Source organism: Podarcis gaigeae, assembly GCF_964106915.1.
Source record: "Podarcis gaigeae genome assembly, chromosome: 2".
NCBI lineage: Eukaryota > Metazoa > Chordata > Lepidosauria > Squamata > Lacertidae > Podarcis > Podarcis gaigeae.
Genome location: NC_139679.1, coordinates 25,362,695 through 25,380,679, shown reverse-complemented (window position 1 = coordinate 25,380,679; position 17,985 = coordinate 25,362,695). Strand labels below are relative to the sequence as shown.

Below are 17,985 nucleotides of genomic sequence, written 5' to 3'. Positions count from 1 at the left end.
GACTTCAACCAGTTTATTTAAACACACACACATACACAAAACCAACCAACATCCAATTTTAAAAAGTTGGTTTATGAAGTTATGTGAAGAGTTCAGAACTACTCATAAGATGACATTTCTCCACACCACCATTTTAAACGCCTGCTTGCCTTTACAACAAACAAATACAAACTACTGCCAAGAAAGTATTTTCCCCCTCTCTTCTGTAATGTACCTGAACGCGTGCAGAAACTCCAAGCCCGGCTGTTATATTCTCCAGCTCCCCCCATCAAAGAGAGTGAGCGAGTAAAGAGGGCGACTGGTGGGGGGAGGATTTAAAAGAAGACATTGTAGTCCAGCGAGCTGCTAAAATGCAACCCTTAAGAGGGGGGTAAAAATAAAAGAGGGGGGTGGTAAGTAACCCTCCAGAAATGGCGACTGACTGGAGGGGAGAGGGGGGTGGAAAGGCCGAGAGATCTCAGGAACCGAGAAGAGGAATTGGAAGAGTGAAGGTGGGGAGAGCGGGGGGGGGGAAGAGAGCGAGAAAGCCACAGAGAAGTCTTAAGCCAGTTGCTTTCTCCGAGCCCTGTGCAACAACTGACCCCTAAGTAAGCCTGCAGCGCCTCTTTGGAGTTCGCAGGGGGTGCCGAGAGAAGTGGGAGGGGTGTAAAGGAAGAGTTGGGGGGGGGGGGAGAAGGAGAAGAGGCAGGGAGTCCTCGCATCCTCGCTGCATCCCTGCCTCCCCGGCACATAAAGAAATGCACATCCTTGATCTCGACCTCCCTTCCCAATCTGAAAAGTCCAAATCTGAAAATGGAACCTTCTTTCCCCCCACACCCACGCACACACCTTACCGGGATATCTGCAATTGGGGTGCGTTGGTTGGAGGTGGGGGGGGGCTTGTCCTGTGCAAGACCCCACTCCTTCCCCAGATCTCTCCCGTCTCTCGAACACACACAAACGCAACACACACACACACACACCTCTGCTGTTTATTATTGTTCGCGTACAAAACCCTCGCCTATCGCCTCAACCGAGCCCTGCCTGCTCATAACTAACGCATAAATAGCTTTCCTTAACAACTTCAAAGCTCAAGCCAAGAGGACATCAAAGCGATCGGGAGAAAGCGGGCGCGCGGGGGGGGGGGGATAGAGAAACAGGCAAGCAGGCAGCTGGGGAATCGCGTACATTCTTGTGCAACTTACCATTGATCCAGTAGTTTTTAGTGGGTCCTTTTCCCCTTCTCTCTTCTCCTTCTCTTTTTCTTTTCCCGCCCCCTCCGTAAACGGGCGCTCGGTACTTCCTTTAAAAAAAAACCCACCTCCTTTAGCCTTCCCACCCCCCCTTCTCTCTCTCGCTTTACAGAATGAAGAAAAGTAATCCGCAGCGTTGCGCCGATTCCCCCTATATTTTCATCACCCGCCTCCTCTCATGCTTCATAATAGCATCTGAGAGTTTAAAAGGGGGGGGGGAGCGGAGGGGGGGAGAGAGAGAGAGAGAGAGCAGGACATTGCACGCGAAACGTATCAGCGGAGAGAGGGAGAGAGGAGTTTCAGCATGATCCTCTCCCTTCCTTCACGCCCCGCTTCTTCTTTAAGCCGAAAGGAAAAGGGAGAGGGGAAAAAATAAATAAATATATATATATATATCAAAAGACCTGATCCCTCCCCCACTTCTCCTGACCCCCCACCCGCCCCCCTTCTTTCAACTCAGGTCCTGTTTCAAGCAGTCATTCCATGCACCAAATGTCCTCCGGGCTATTCCAACAAACACTGAGCTGTGGGTTTAACTGTGCACATCAAAGTGAACAACCGAGAGAACGGTCCTGTAAGGGAGATAAGCGTCCTTTTTTCCCGGCAACACCTTCCGCCTTAAAATAAAATAAAATATATCTGTGTGCGCTTCTCTATCTCTGTGTGTGTGCATCTGTAAAGGTATACGCGGTTCCTACTATCGCAAGATCAACCGGCATTACGTACTGGCATTGCTCGGCAGCTACAGGGACTAATTATTCCCCCACACTTTGGATGGTTTTTCTTTCTTTCTTTTTTATTTTACTCCGAAGCGCTTAGATTTTTATTATTATTATTATTATTATTGCTTCTTGAGTTGCTACCAAGTTGCCAGGACCTTATCAAAGGGAAACAATCTCTAGCCAACTCCCCCAGGCTTTGGAACGTCAGAAGTAAGTGATCCTGCCGCCCCAATCGTATTATCCCTGCAATTCTCTCAGTGCTGCAGGAACCTTAAAGGGACAGGCAACATTCCCTCCTCCCGGTTCTGCCAGCTACACTCCCTTGCCTTTAACCCGTTCGTTGCTCAATCAACTTAGCCCTTTCTTTGCAAACTATCCTTCCCCCCCCACCCACACACACACATACCTCCAACACACCGCCCCTCCTTCACCCCATGAGATAAATATCAATTGCTGTTTGAACTCTCTTCCTTTTATTTTCCCATACAATGCAGAGCAACTGCTGTATTGCTCTTTTGGAGAGGTGGCGGGCGGCGCGGGGGGGGGGGCGGGCGGGGAGAGGAGGGAGGATGGAATGATCAACTTTAGTAGTGCAAGACTGTGATATCATTTTGCGGTAGAGTCCCCCACCCCACCCCCACCCCACTCCCGCGCGCTTCCCCCCCCCCACTGCCTTTTCTTCTTCTTTAAAGTTTCATGTTAGAAGAAAATTGGCCTTTTCCTTTTCCTTTCTTTTTTATTCTGCATCTTAACTAAACAATATCTGATTGTAATATAACTGGCACACCAACAAAACTCTGTTCCCCCACCCCCCATATGTTAAATATTAAACAGACACGGAATGCTTTAGAAAAGACTTTAGACAAAAGGTTCTAATTAGAGATTGGATCTGGCGTGCAGGTTTCGGGCCAATCCATCTCCCTTCCCCCACTAAACTCAGTCCCCTTATGAAGTCTGGGTCTGTTGTCTTTTAGAGCTTTTTCGTTTTTTTAAATTTTATTTTACGGGCAGCCTCAGAACACGGAAATCCAAAACCTCTGAACTTTATGGAAGTTCCAGTGCCATAATGCATCTGAACTCAGCGGTTCCAGTCTGTTTTTTCTCTTCGTTTAATTTACTCCTTTATGCGCGCGCAGGGGTGCGAACAGGCGCGCGGGCACACACGCACACACACATACCGTATACACACACTTTTCTTGTCTTCATCTATTCTACGTGCTTATTTTTAAGGGATTTAATTTTTTAATTACATTTACAAAACAAGCAAGACTAATACCCATGAATAAAACTTGGCCACCGGGGTATTCTCTTCCCAACCCCCTCAATAGTAGAAAGATGGTCTTTAATCACATTACTATAATTAGTTTTTATCATACAGCCCAGAGACCCAGCCCATTGTGCTAGGAGCTGTACAAAAACACGGGGAACCACAGGACCTTTTTTTCTCTCTCTAAGGGAAGGTACCATAAAAAATCTAGGTGGTTTGCAGCCTGATCCTCAGTCCCACTACAGCCTAATGGAATTACTCCCAAGTAAATTTGCCTGGATTATTGCCACAGGGCAATTAAATGAAAACCATGCACACATTTTTTGGAAGGAAGTGCGGCTAGATGAAGTGGGCCTTTTGTGCATCTTTGCTAATTACTTAGGATAATTTTCATCAAATCCAAGGTACAGTGGTACCCCGGGTTAAGAACGTAATTTGTTCCGGAGGTCCATTGTTAACCTGAAACTGTTCTTAACCTGAAGCACCACTTTAGCTAATGGGGCCTCCCGCTGCCACTGCTGCGTGATTTCTGTTCTCATCCTGAAGCAAAGTTCTTAACCTGAGGTACTATTTCTGGGTTAGCGGAGTCTGTAACCTGAAGCATCTGTAACCTGAAGCGTCTGTAACCCAAGGTACACATCCACATCATACATTTAAATGCACGTGGTTTCTCCCAGGAATCCTGGAAGCTTTGGTTTGTAAAGGGTCTGTGAGGGAGTAGACTCCCAGGATTCTTTGCGAGAAGCCATGAGCCTTGAATGTACAATGTGAATGTGTCTCATGGCTCTTTGAACATGGAGCACTGATTCACCTTTCTGTTTCATTGCCACTACAGTGGTACCTCGGGTTACATACGCTTCAGGTTACAGACTCCGCTAACCCAGAAATAGTACCTTGGGTTAAGAACTTTGCTTCAGGATGAGAACAGAAATCGTGCAGTGGCAGCAGGGGGCCCCATTAGCTAAAGTAGTGCTTCAGGTTAAGAACAGTTTCAGGTTAAGAACAGACCTCCAGAACGAATTAAGTTCTTAACCCGAGGTACCACTGTATATGGGCATCAACTTCGTTCTGTGAGATTTACAGCTGTGGTCTATGCTAGCAGCTTACAGGGCAAGAGGAAGCATTACCCAGGCATCATGGCTGGTTCCATCCCTCGGATCCCCATTGGCTGGGCAGGGAAGGCAAGGCAGGATGCCTAGGAGACAGTATTAAGCAGGCTATCCCCTTGTTGTTGGAGGATGTTTGGCCATTGTCTTGGAAGCTCTTCGAGGACATATGTATGTGGGGGTTTTGAGCATCCTTGTGAAATGTGTCACCAGATCTAAACAACCACCAGCCTGTGTCCCAGCTATTTACTCAGAGGTAAATGTGCAGAAGATCTGTGAATGCATACCCTCCAACATTTCCCCAATGAAAATAGGAACATCCTAAATAATAATAAAAAATAATAATAATAGAACAGTAATTTTAATATGAATACCCCTCCTATCTGACTGGGTAGCCCCAGCCACGCTGGGTGGCTTCCAACATATATAAAAACATAATAAAACATTAAATATTAAGAAACTTCCCTATACAGGGCTATACAGTATAGATGTCTTCTAAAGGTTGTAACTTATCTCCTTGGCTTTGGGGTCGCATACCCTCCAACACTTCTCCAATGAAAATAGGGACGTGCTTAGGAAAAGCGGGACATTCCGGGATCAAATCAGAAATCGGGATGGCTTCTGTAAATCTGGGACTGTCCCTGGAAAATAGGGACACTTGGGAGGGTCTGTGAATGACTCAGATGTAAGTTTATCTGTGTTATTTTCTTATGGTTTATTTTCAGAAGTGCAGATGGGGATGCAATTCCAAAGCACAATTCTAGTATCCAGGCTTTACGTGTCCCAAATACATTCATATAAATGAGCTTATGTGTGTCGAAGTGACCTAAATGGCCATAGTCTTACCAAGACCAAAGGCATCCCTTAAGAGCAGCACTCTTACAGGCTAATGCAAGAACAACAACTCCATCAACGCATCACGTGGCTCTGTGGAGATTCGGCTACCTTTTTGTGTGAATGCAATTTATGTTAAGTCCCTTGGAAATACACTAAGAACACATGCAGCCTATAATTAGCCCTCCAGCCCAACTTTTATAATTACAAACATTCATTTATTTTGCTATTGGACGCATTTCATGCAGCAACCCGCAACACAAGCAGCAATCGTGTAGAATGGCTCAACCAGGCCATTGTCGCAGCTCTTGGCCAGATACAAACACTGACTCGCCAATAAAGACAAGTGAAGAACGTTTTGGATTCTAAAAATATAGGGGCGAGAGATTTCTTCTGGAATACTTTTTTTAAAAATCCCATTTCCTTACTATGCATTAACTTGGGCCAATGGTACAAACTTGAATAAAATATTGGGGGGACCCAGGTAAGCCCCACCCTGCATAAATGACCACATGATTCAGCATGCACACACCATTTGAAGGGCAAAGCCCATCAAAGGGGGGGAGGGCAGGCCCTCAAATACTTTATGGGGGGGGCAAAATGTACCTCAGCCCCTAGAAGTTGGCTTGGGCCAAATCCTAAGGTTTAAATAAAATTCAAATAATTTAACCAACTTGATGTTGATTTCAATCATATACAGTGGTACCTCAGGTTAAGTACTTAATTCATTCTGGAGGTCTGTTTTTAACCTGAAACTGTTCTTAACCTGAAGCACCACTTTAGCTAATGGGGCCTCCTGCTGCCGCCGCGCTGCCGGAGCAAGATTTCTGTTCTCATCCTGAAGCAAAGTTCTTAACCTGAAGCACTATTTCTGGGTTAGTGGAGTCTGTAACCTGAAGCGTATGTAACCTGAAGCGTATGTAACCCGAGGTACCACTGTACACCAAAATGGTAAAATAGATTTACACATGTCGGGGCTGCGAGTGGGGCATCTGACGGCTGGCGACAATGTCAGAGGTGTCTGCGATACCTGGCGCCTAGAACTGGGTGTCTTTGGAGTAAATGACAGCGATGGGGAAGGTGTCTTGACATTCCCAGACCCAGACTCGCAGTTAGGAGAAAGGCCCTGTCATAGCTGTTCTCCCAGCCTCGGATATTTTGCCAGATTGAAAGATCTGGAGGCAAGGGAAAGAAGACTTCTGTTTACACATCGCCCCGTTCCCAATCTGATTCGATTGTGGGAAGACTCGCATCCAGGTACACGCATGCCTAGAGCACCTCAGCCATACTCCACCCCTTCGCCTGCCGCGGAAGGAAAGGTGCCGCGCGCTGCCTCCCAAACTGCAGATTGCGTGCCAAACGCAAGCACCTCCCGCCGCCCCATCGAGGGAGCCACAGATCACCGCGTTTGGCAACTCGGCCGCTCTCTCGCACCCCAAGCCGCGCCGATGGGTGTCGCCCAGGCACCTCCCATTGGCCCTTCAGCTAGCTCTTACTCCCTAGCCGGGATCCTCTGATTGGACAGTCAGGTGGCGGGGAGGCGGTGGCGGACGCACATGCTTACGATTGATACATTAGCAGAGCGCGCGGAGGAGGTGCCGCCCCGCGCTCTCACTTTATTAATGAATGCTCCGCTCCGCTCTCGCTCGGGTGGGCGGGGGCACATCAGCCATTGTCACAGAGGATGGGCGGGGCTTGAGCGGGTTTGATACTACAGTATAGCTTCGACGGGACTCCCGCCTTCGCTTAGGCGAGCTTCAAAAACGCAGGAGGCGCCACGAGGCTCTCGGCAGAGCGAGGGGGATGGGGGCGCATCCTTTTGAAACTGAAGAATCTCGAAGCGGAAATGAACAAAGTTTTGCTGGCTTAGCAGCGCTTGCGTGCAAAACTTGCCCCGATGCGGAGCCACACCACATTTCCACTTAAAAACAGCCGCATAGGATAACGCGCATGTATTATCGAGGGTCATTTTTAAAAGCTCTTTCAATGTACAAAGTAAAGTATTACTTGGATGCTTTATCGTGAAGGGTGCATGAGACACTTCGTAGGCAACATTTTTCCAGTTCCTTAAAGGTAAAGGGACCCCTGACCATTAGGTCCAGTTGTGGCCGACTCTGGGGTTACAGCGCTCATCTCGCTTTATTGGCCAAGGGAGCCAGTGTACAGCTTTCGGGTCATGTGGCCAACATGATTAAGCCACTTCTGGCAAACCAGAACAGCACACGGAAATGCCATTTACCTTCCCGCCAGAGCAGTACCTATTTATCTACTTGCGCTTTGACATGCTTTTGAACTGCTAGGTTGGCAGGAGCAGGGACCGAGCAACGGCCTCAGGGATTCGAACCGCTGACCTTCTGATTGGCAAGTCCTAGGCTCTGTGGTTTAACTCACAGCGCCACCCGCGTTCAGTTCCTTACATATGTTCAAACGAATGGATTGACGAAGGGGGAGACGGGAGTGCAACCGACTATTCATTTGTATGTGAGCAAAGTTCCCCGGCTGCACAGAGGGTTGGCTTGGCTGCATCCATAGGAGCATGGCACTTAGTTGTGATCAGTCACAAGGGTCCGGGGGGTAGCCAATATGGTGCCCTTCAGATATTTTGGACTGCAACCTCTGTCAGCCCCAGCCAGCTGGGGCTGGGCCAATGGCCAAGGATGATGGGAGTCTGCATCATCTGAAAAGCACAATTGGAAATTGTCTACCCTGATCTAATGCTGAATGGTGGGAGACTTGAGGCAGACAAAAGGAAGTATTCTGTCCTCATAGTCAGATGTGCTGACCTTTAGTCAAAATGTTGGTGTTGACCTTTAAACCCCTAAATGGCTTTGGCACTCTGTACCTGAAGGAGCGTCTCCACCCCCATCTTTCAGCCCGAACACTGAGATCCATTTCCAAGGGCCTTCTGGCTGTTCCCTCACTGCGAGAAGTGAAGTTATGGGGAACCAGCAAGAGGGCCTTCTTGGCAGTGGTGCCATTTCTGTGGAACGCCTTCCCATCAGATGTCAAGGAGATAAAGAACTACACAGTCATGTCATCTGAAGACAGCCCTGTATTGGGAAGTTTTTAATGTTTTGTTATGTTTTTATATGTGTTGGAAGCTTCCCAGAGTGGCTGGGGCAACCCAGACGGGTGGGGTATAGGTATTATCATTATCATCACTACTACTACTTGCTAGTGTGCTGAACTGGTGTTCAGTTTTTCAGTAACATCAGTTGGGCTTGGTAGCATGTTTTTATTGTAACCCGTGCTGGGATTTCTTTGTTAACCTCTGGAGAATCACGATCCACAGGACTCATGTCACTTCAGCACTGCATAGTTTACACAGGTTTTCTAATTTAAAGGTTCCACTTTGGATTTCTATAATCCTAAACAGGCCATCCACAAGGATCAGCTTGGATAGCTCAGTTGGTTAGAGTGTGGTGCTGATAATGCCAAGGTTGCAGGTTTGATGCCTGTAAGTAAGGGACAGTTGCACTGCAGGGGGTTGGACTAGGCTAGAGGATCCTCAGGGTCTCTTCCAACTCTACGATTCTATGATCTATGAACCACATTTCTTCCTCTGCATGACTGCAATTGTTAAGGCCGACTGAAGGTACCACAGTTATGGCATTATTCATGCATGCAAACCATGTGACAAGAGCATTCGCATAGGCCTGCTTGGTGGCTGCTCCACAACTGGACCTCCCTCCCTGCAGAAGTCCTGCAAGACACAAAAGCACTCCAAGGGAAGCCTCACACATCTTTCCAAGTAAGTTCCCCTCTCATTTGCCAGTGTGGTGTAGACTGTGTAAACACAAAGCCTTTGAAATGCACAGGGGTCATTTTTCCCTCCACAGGGCGCTTTTTGTACTATAGTAGATCCGTTGTGGTCTGTGGGAGAGTTTAACAGTGAGGATGACTGCTATGGTTGGAGATGAAACAAAACAAGGGATTGAGCTGAAAAGGGTAAACACAACAGGGGTATCCCAGATGCTTTATAGAGACCATTTCGTGATGCTGTCTCTGCGTAACCTCTTCCCGTCTTTGCCAGTTTGGAGCAACATCAACTCTTACCAACAAAACCATACAATAATTTGTAACGCTTGGGGCATGTGCACTGCTAAAAGCTAGACTGATGGACTAGATAAGGAAATGCAGGAACAAGTAGCCCTTTCATGCTTTCCTTCATGCTTGAAAGTCAAGAGTTTCCTAAATTTCATCATCTCTGTAATTACACATAGATGCCCTTCTTGTTAGGCCTAGAGGGAAGCCGATAGACACGTAGCTTGTACAAGCAGCATGGAAGTTGGGTATCTTTGAATTTCCATCCGATTCTCCAGTCTGCCAATGGAAATGAATTCCCAGATCGAGCAGATGGCAAAATTAACAATTCATATTTTGCTTCTTTGCCTGTCACCTATTCATTAAGGCAGCGAAAGTGATACAAGGCAGCAACTTAAAACATAAAACTGACCCAGATAACCTTGCCCCACTCTCCCAATGGTACACCCTCAGTTTACTGTTGCTGTTACACACGACGTACACACGCCTTAAGTGTGAGTTTCTGCTTATCATCCAAAAGCAATAGTTTGGGGGGCGCTCAGTGTCCAAAAAGCAACCGAAAGTAAAGCGGAATCAAAGAAGGAAATGATTCCGAAATGTCTGATTCAGAAGCCAATGCAGAAAAAAATATGCAAGAAACTTTTGGGTGAAGTCAGACATATAAAAAGAGCACACAGCATGTTCCTCTGTGGTGGGATAAGACCGGTTTCCTTCCCAGTTTGTTACTGACGTGACTGATAAGCATATCAGTGAATTAACACACTGATTTTACTGCCTCTGCCCACCACCCTCTAACTTTTTAAAAAATAAAAATTAAACATGGCTGGATGAATGCTCTATCTTCTCTTTCGTTCCCATATAAATTAGAGAAGAAACTATTTTTATAATGCAGATCTGCACTGGGGATTGTGGGGTGTTTCTGATGATACGATAGGAATCATAGAATTGTAGAGTTGGAAGGGACTGCGTGGGTCATCTGGTCTAACCTCCTTGCAATGCAGATGAATCTTTTGCCCAACGTGGAGCTCAAGCCCATATCCCTGAGATTAAGAGTTTCATGTTGTACTGGCTACATAGGAAGTTGCTTTCTACTGAGACAAAACTATTGGTGCATTCAGCTCAGTGTTGTAAATCAGGCATGTCCAAAGTCCACTTCAGGGGCCTAATCTGGCCCGTTGGTTGGTTTAATCCAGCCCCTGTGGCAGTTTATTTCCTGGGGTAAAATCCTAAAAAAAACCTCAACAACTTCAATCATAAAAAAGTCAACAACTTTGGTTGGCCCTTCTGTCGCCCCCCACGGCCCTTCACTTCATCAAATCTGGCCCTCTTTGAAAAAAGTTTGGACACCACTGAATGTAAACACTGGCTGGCAGTGCTTCTCCAGGATTTGAGACAGGAATCTTCCCTAACCCTAATTGCTGCTGCCTGGGTGCTGGAAGAAAGAAATACTTCCTCCATGTTGGGAGGCCCATTTCCACCTGGCCTAGGGGCAGGGCCCAGACTCACCCTGAACAGCTAAAAAAGGCTCCTGGGAGGCAGGAGGGACATTGCTGGAATAACTCTTAGTTTGCGCCAACTGGCTAAAATGTTTCTAAAATGTTTTAAATGGCACTAATTTTGGTTCTTCTGTCTTGTTTTTTGTCGGGTTGGTGTTGGTTAACTGTTTAGTTGGTGCTGGTGGTTATTTTAATTTGGGCATAACTTTAAACTGCTTGTTGTTGTTGTTATCGATTTCTGTTGATTTATTGGTTTGTTTGTTGCTTGTATAGGATTTTTTTAATGTTTGGTGTTTTGTTGTATTTGTTATACACACACACACACACACACACATAAACATATATATATGTTTGTGTGTGTGTGTGTGTGTGTGTGTGTGTGTGTATAATGTTGTAAGCCACCCAGAGTGGTAAGGGAAACCCAGCCAGATGGGTGAGATATAAATTAAAATGAAGTAAATAAATAAATAAATAAATATAATAATAACTGGAGATGCCATGGATTGAACCCAGGGATCTTCTGTATGTGAAAAGGATGCTTCCAGAGTGGCCGCACTACAGTGGTAGCTCTATTTATGTTCACCTCCGGTTACGTATCCTTCGGGATATGTATGCGGCAAACCCAGAAGTATTTTTCCGGGTTTTGCTGCGTGCGCATGCACAGAAGCACTCTACCGAGCTGCGCACATGCGCAGAAGCGGTGCCTCCTTGGGAAACCTTGGGATCCGACCGGAGGTCTGGAACAGATCCCATCCGCAACCGGCGGTACTACTGCATCTGCCTTCGCCCTTTAAAGTTCAAATGAGCTTATGCTCAATGCTACAGTGGAAGTCAAGGTCCTTTTCATTTCATTTCATTTCATTTCATTTCATTGGACTTTTGCAGGCGACATTCTCTCAGGATCGCACCCAGTTATGAGAGAGGTTCATAAGGGAGGGAGTGGGACACACACACAGAGCCATTTAGCACAGCCCTGGTCTGGTGAATTGCAGAATTATCACCTGGGGAATCCCCCATCTGGCTTGTGAATGAGCCACTAGCAAAGCAGCAAGTCAGTAGCACAGCTAGTTTAAAAGAACATCTTATCATCTTTACCCTGGATAAATGCATGACATTACTGAAGCACCACAAAGGTGCTCTGCAACCTCTTTACCGCAAAGTGAATGTGTTACCGGAAAGTACCTGCCAGAGGTATAAATTGCAGTGGCTCTGAGAGAAGTCAAGATTTCACCCAGAATTGAAAACCTGCTATTCAGGCACAGCAACTGACACCATATACGCTGTCACACGCAATGCAAGTTGTAGCGTTCTCACCAGTGGTCACGTTGATAACAAGATCAAAGGCTTGCAACTACTTCAGCTGAAGTGATGGAACAGGTTTGATCAAAATGAAAGGAAAGCCCTGTATATAGAACACCATGAGAGGCTTGGAGCCCACATGTGAGTTAATACCTTTGAAGTTATTCTTGTTTTAATTGTAAATTGCTTCATAGGTGCATTAAACTCCTCTCAGTAGTGTTCATATGTATATGTGGATTTTATAATAAGTCAGAAAGTACGTGACAAGCCACAAAGTGAAATAAATTACAGCTCCCAGATGAGTCAATATGGCACTTTTATCAGATCAAGGAAGTGGAGGACAGAGGAAAGTAAACCTTAATAGTACAGGTATGATCTTCACTTACCACCCTTCCATCTCTCCAGTAGATGACAAATGCTCCCTTTCATTGCTTTAGACTACACATATGCACTCAGTAAGAGATCTTATACCTCTAGCCGGAATGACTTGTTGTTGACTGCTTTTTTGAATAATTAAATGGGCTTATATTTGAGATATTAGGATTGCCAATTTTTCATTGGTCTCTGCTCCTGTACCTGTAATGGTAGCTTGAGCCACTCATAGTAGCAGTTGGTAATGCTTATTCCAGGGGTGGGGAACTATTTGGCCCACAAGGCTATATCCCGCAAACCATGCCAACCTGTCAATCAGCTGGTGTCAATTGTGACATGGGCTGGTGTGTGTCAATTCTGCCTGGGCTGCAAGTGCCTATTCCGAGCAGTGAGCCTTATTCTCCATGTTCTGAAAAATATCAGTGGCTGGTTTCCTCAGGGTACACTGCTGTTAAAGACACAGGAACAGGCTAGAACCGTTTTTTTCTGGTCACTTCACAATCGTTAATAGATATGCCTACCGAAAGGATACCATCCTAAAGGTGGGGGGGTGGAGACAGCAAAGGGGGAAATTAGATTTCCACCCCTGCTGTGTTTATCATGTTGCTATACTTATGAGGAATGAAAAAGTTATCCAGAAGAAATATCCTTGAGATATAGTGTGTGGCTTGACCTAGCCTAACCAGCCTAACTCCAACCCTTAAAACAGCTCAACAACTTCAACCCTAAAACAAGCTCAACAACTTCAATCCAACTTCAAGGTCAACAACTTTGGACAGCCCCCACAGCCCTTCACTTCATCAAATCTGGCCCTCTTTGAAAAAAGGTTTGGACACCTTGGCCCTAACCCTTTACTTCTGGAAAAAGTTTCACTAAATTCAGTGCAACTCCAAGTATAAGACTGCAATCCCATTTTACACACGTTGATCCACTTCCTGCACTAACATCTCAAATGGCACTGAATGTTTTCATTCTCCTCTGAGCGGAATGTGCCCAAGGGCACATTCACACAAATGGCCTCTGCGCATCTCCCCACCCTCAACCTCTGATTGCCATAGGAACTCATCTGGATGGTCTTAAGGAAATACTCTGATCTGCTTAACATTCACAAAAATACTGCATCAGGCCAAGCAGTTGCCGTAGCCTGTTTGCCACAGCCAGTGCACAGCCAGCTCAGCTAGGGGGAAAAGGTTTGTTGAAGCCAGGAGTGAAGATGTAGATGGGGCTGGAAGAAGGAAGCTGGAAAGGAGAGGGACTGGCCAGCAGGAGATTCTTTCCTGCCTGAGCCAGGCATGTAGATCAGTAGCACAAGGAAGCTGCAGCTCTGACAGCAGGGGTGAGATAAGCAGGGAGGAGAGAATTTCCTGTGCAGGGAACTTCTTTTCCTTCCCAGTCTTCTCCTTACAGCCACCCACTTTGCTCTCAGCTTCCTTTCCTTCCCATATGTAGGTTTTGCATTTCCTTCCTTTGTACATGGAGGAGAACTATGGGCCGTTCCTGCCATTTTTTTAATACAGTCAATATTTTTAAAAACAAAAGGGGGAGAGGAGATTTCATGCTACACAATGGCACATGGTTACGTTCCACAGTATTTTAATTGTGATTTAAATGCCTGTCGTTTTACTTGCTCACACTCCTTTTAAGTACCCCTGGGTTTGAGCTGATTTCCATCAGGGAAGTCATCAGGCAAGATGGTACAATTTCATTTCCATGCGAGCATGCAAGCACTGCCTTTGCTATGCCAACACCAAGACAACTGCATGCATTTGTCCTAAAGTTGCCCATTATGGAGAAGATAAGACTTGCATTATAGCAATGGCTAACTGGAGCAGCCTTGTAAAGGTGATACAGAGTTGATTGCATATCCTTCCTGCCATTTGTCTGATCAAAATTACATATGCACACCAACCAAGCTGTTTTCTCACCTTTGCAGGTGGAAAAGGTACCGTACTCTCTCTCTCTCTCTCTCTCTCTCTGTGTGTGTGTGTGTGTGAGAGAGAGAGAGAGAGGGAGGGAGGTTTTTTGTTTAGAGGACACACAGAAGGAAAGGAAGATGTAATACAGAACCATCTCTTGCTGTTCTCCTGTTGCCATTGGCAGCAGTTTAGGCTACTTTATTTGCAAAAAAGAGGGGAAATAAGTTAGTTTAGTCTCTAGGCTCCCAAGTTAAAAAGCTATGAACATGTGTGTGTGTGTGAGTGAGAGAGAGAGAGAGAGAGAGAGAGAGAGAGAGAGAGAGAGAATATCAGAAGACAGCCAAAGAGGACCGGTTGCAGAGTGAAAAACACTGTCTTGTTGATTTTGTCCCCCATACCTCCCTAGTCATTCCAGATTTTGAGCACTCGAAGATCTTCAAGCACAGTACCATCCAGATGAAAGGGGGCTAGGGGACCACCCTACAATGTGAGATATCTGGGAGGAAAAGAAGAACTCATTTGTAGCATAGACGTTGAAGGGCCCCAAAGTAAGTTGAGAGATTTGCAGGCGGGTGGGAGAAAGAAGCAGAGTTTTGGTAAAGACTGGGAGGGAGATATGATGGCTCTGCAGTTTGTATGAATGGGGCACTCTTGAAAGGTGTAGAAAATGCAGGGGCCAGAGCAAGGATGCCCTGAGTATTCTGTATCTCTCACAGACAATACAATGAAGATGCTGGTTCAAATCAATTTTAGTGTCGTGAAGAATCCTAGGTCTCTGTGTGTGTTTGTGGGCATACTCTGACACTTCTCTTAAGAATTACTGACCGCTGCTCCCTCACCAAACTATTATTACCAGGGGGGACTGCCAAAGCCATCACTATTAAGTCCCTGATCGCAGAAAGTATCTGTGTTCCCGAACTCACTCACTCTCTCTCTCTCTCTCTCTCTCTCTCTCTCTCTCTCTCTCTCTGTGTGTGTGTGTGTGTGAAGGTAGGACTAAACACTGAGAGCCAGGGTAGCATAGTAGCTAAGAAATTATTATTATTATGATTATTTGCATTAATTAGTCACTTTCTTCTCAAGAAGTGACCCAAAGTGACTTACAAAACAATATCGGCAAAGCAGGAAGTTTCACCTCAGTTATGAACTCACTAGATGGCAATCCTCCATTCTCGTAGCTTCACCCCTCCAAATGTGGATCATAATACGGATCAAAGTCACTGTAAGGTTATTCAAAGTTATTGTGAGAATTATTAAAATATTCTCCATGTCCTTTTGACTGAACCATAAAAAAAAAGTATTCATAAGTTCACAAACTGCCAAGAAAGTTTTAAAAAAACTGAGTTTCATATCTGCCTGCATTTAAGGAAACACAATTTTAATGATATTATTCATACGCAGACACCCACTTATAACAAGGGGAGTGAGAAGAAGAAAAAGGATTGTGAAACAGACTTCAGTGAGAGAAGAAAGCACACAATTTTACTGGATTTGAAGCCAGCCTTGTCAGCCAACACACTTTTGTTACTGGGGATGAACTCGATAAGAGATACATTTTCTCTTCCTTTTATCCTCTCAAATGTCTACACACACACACACACACACACACACACACACACACACACCCCAGTCTTTTTCAACTTGATATTTTGTTCAGCACATTCTCGCTATTGGGACATTCTTTTTCTTGGCCAGTTTTCCTTTAAGATGACATTAAAAGGGCCCTGCATCTGCACCAAATGTTTCATATCAGTTGATAAAGGACATGAAAATGATTTGCTATCTATTAACATTTCTCAACTGCTTTTCTTCACCAAGATGGAATATGGATTGGAGAGCGGCGGAGCAGGTGATGGATTCCTAAACTGTGGAATAAGGCACAACTAACAACCACAAAAAGCACTGATGTAGCAAATGGAATACTGTACTCTAAACCGCTTCATACAACAGCTCCATAAATAGCTACTAGCCATGACGGCTGAATGCTACCCTCCAAGGTTGGAGGTAGCATGCCTGTGAGTACTCGTTGCCTGGATACAACAGCAGGAGATGTCTGTTGCCCTCCTGACCTGCTTGTGGGCTTCCCGTAGGAATCTGGCTAGCCGCTGTGGGAATCAGGATGCTAAACTAGCTGGGCTCTTCTTCCTACAGTGAGTATTATTGAAGATGGGGCACAGAGAATGGAGAAAGGCTTGCGCCTCAATCCACGTCGTCATTCTAGGGAGCCCATAGCAGAGGTGTCGTTCAACCTTGGATCTTTGTGATGGGGCAGCTCAGTTTCTTAACCTAGTGCCAGAATGAGAAGTCACAACATCATCCACTTCACCTGCATGACTTGTGAATATAGTTATTTCACGGCATCATAGTCCTGATCACACATAAGTAGCAATCTTACAGAAGATGTAGCTATGAGCTGCGGAGCCTCACAAGCGACTCAACAACTTTGGGCGATCTTTTCGAGTTTAAAAAAATAGGGGTTGTCTTATACATGGGGGGGCAGTTTTATACACTGAAAAATGGGGTAAATATCTGGTTGCCTGTGACAAGCAAAAATTTCTAGGCAACTTATACTGCTCAACTGTTGGGTACACATGTTCAACTAATAATAAGAGTAGTAGTAGTAGTAATAGTAGTAGTAGTAGTAGTAGTAGTAGTAGTAGTAGTAATAATTTATGGCCTCCCCAGCCACTCTGGGTGGTATTCCAACAGGATAACACATTAAACACAATACAACACGTGAGCAAGTGTGCAGCTCAGCTATTTGCCCACACCGGTACACAAATTCTACACTTGTTGAATGTAATGTGTGAACAACTCACACTGTTAACCGGTTCAAAATTTCAAAGACAGTTACTAAAAGGGAAAAAGAAAGACAAGGCTAAAAAACAATTGCAACAGGAACCAAAATAACCAGGGATCAAAGATGCAAAATAAAAATAAAAAGGTATTCAGCTGGCCCCTAAAATACCTTTTCCCCGAGGAGAAGGTGTTATAGCTGAAAATGCCCTTCCCCTTGTAGCCTTGTAGAAGGCTATTGAACGCTACCACTGGCTACCAGCCATGACAGCTCTGCTCTGTCTCGACAAGTAATAACATTTCTGAATGCCCGTTGATGGGAACCGCAGGATGAGAAAGTGCTCTTGGTTCTTGGGTTCTGATTGTGGGTTTCCATCCCACATGCATCTGGTTGGTCATTATGAGAATAGAGACTAGATGGGCCATTGGCCTGATCCAGGAAGCTCTTCTCATGTTCTTAGCCAGCCATCTAACTTCAGGTGGTGGAAGCACCTGGAAGTGGGTTGGGTGGGGTGGCAGGTTGATGTGGGGGAAGATGTCACCCCGGGTATCCCTGTCCCAAGCCATGTAACAAATTACTAACTTTCCTAATTATTGAGCTACTCTATTTATTGAGCTGATTACACTTTTTGCGAACCTATTTGCAAGGTAGTTCCAGCGTCGTGACATCCACCAGTTTCCATCCCATTCCACTTCTGGGTTTAGTATCTCTCCATGCAATCATCAAGAGGAGGAGGAAGTTGTAGCAGATGAATGCTCAAGAGCAAATCTACCTAAAAGAAGATGGAAATGGGACTGGGAGGCAAAAACCTGCAGGTCAAGGGTGCTAAGGAAGCCATAGAAACTAGAATATGCATTTCCCAGCACATTTAAGGAAAATGTTATGGGTATGAGGAACGTG

At 45.5% G+C, this 17,985-nt stretch overlaps 1 protein-coding gene across 4 annotated transcripts in view; it reads right to left on the bottom strand.

Annotated features, from left to right (window-relative positions):
• Positions 1-17,985, bottom strand: part of AXIN2 (axin 2) — an 80,609-nt gene that overhangs the window by 47,307 nt on the left and 15,317 nt on the right. The window contains exon 1 of one of the 4 annotated variants that reach the window (XM_083727468.1): positions 1,185-1,852. The exons of 1 other annotated variant lie outside the window; for it this stretch is intronic. The gene's annotated coding sequence lies outside the window, so the exon portion shown is untranslated. Of the gene's footprint in view, positions 1-214; positions 742-833; positions 1,024-1,184; positions 1,853-17,985 lie in introns of those variants that run through there. 2 more of the 4 variants (XM_083727471.1, XM_083727470.1) reach the window with 2 other exon arrangements.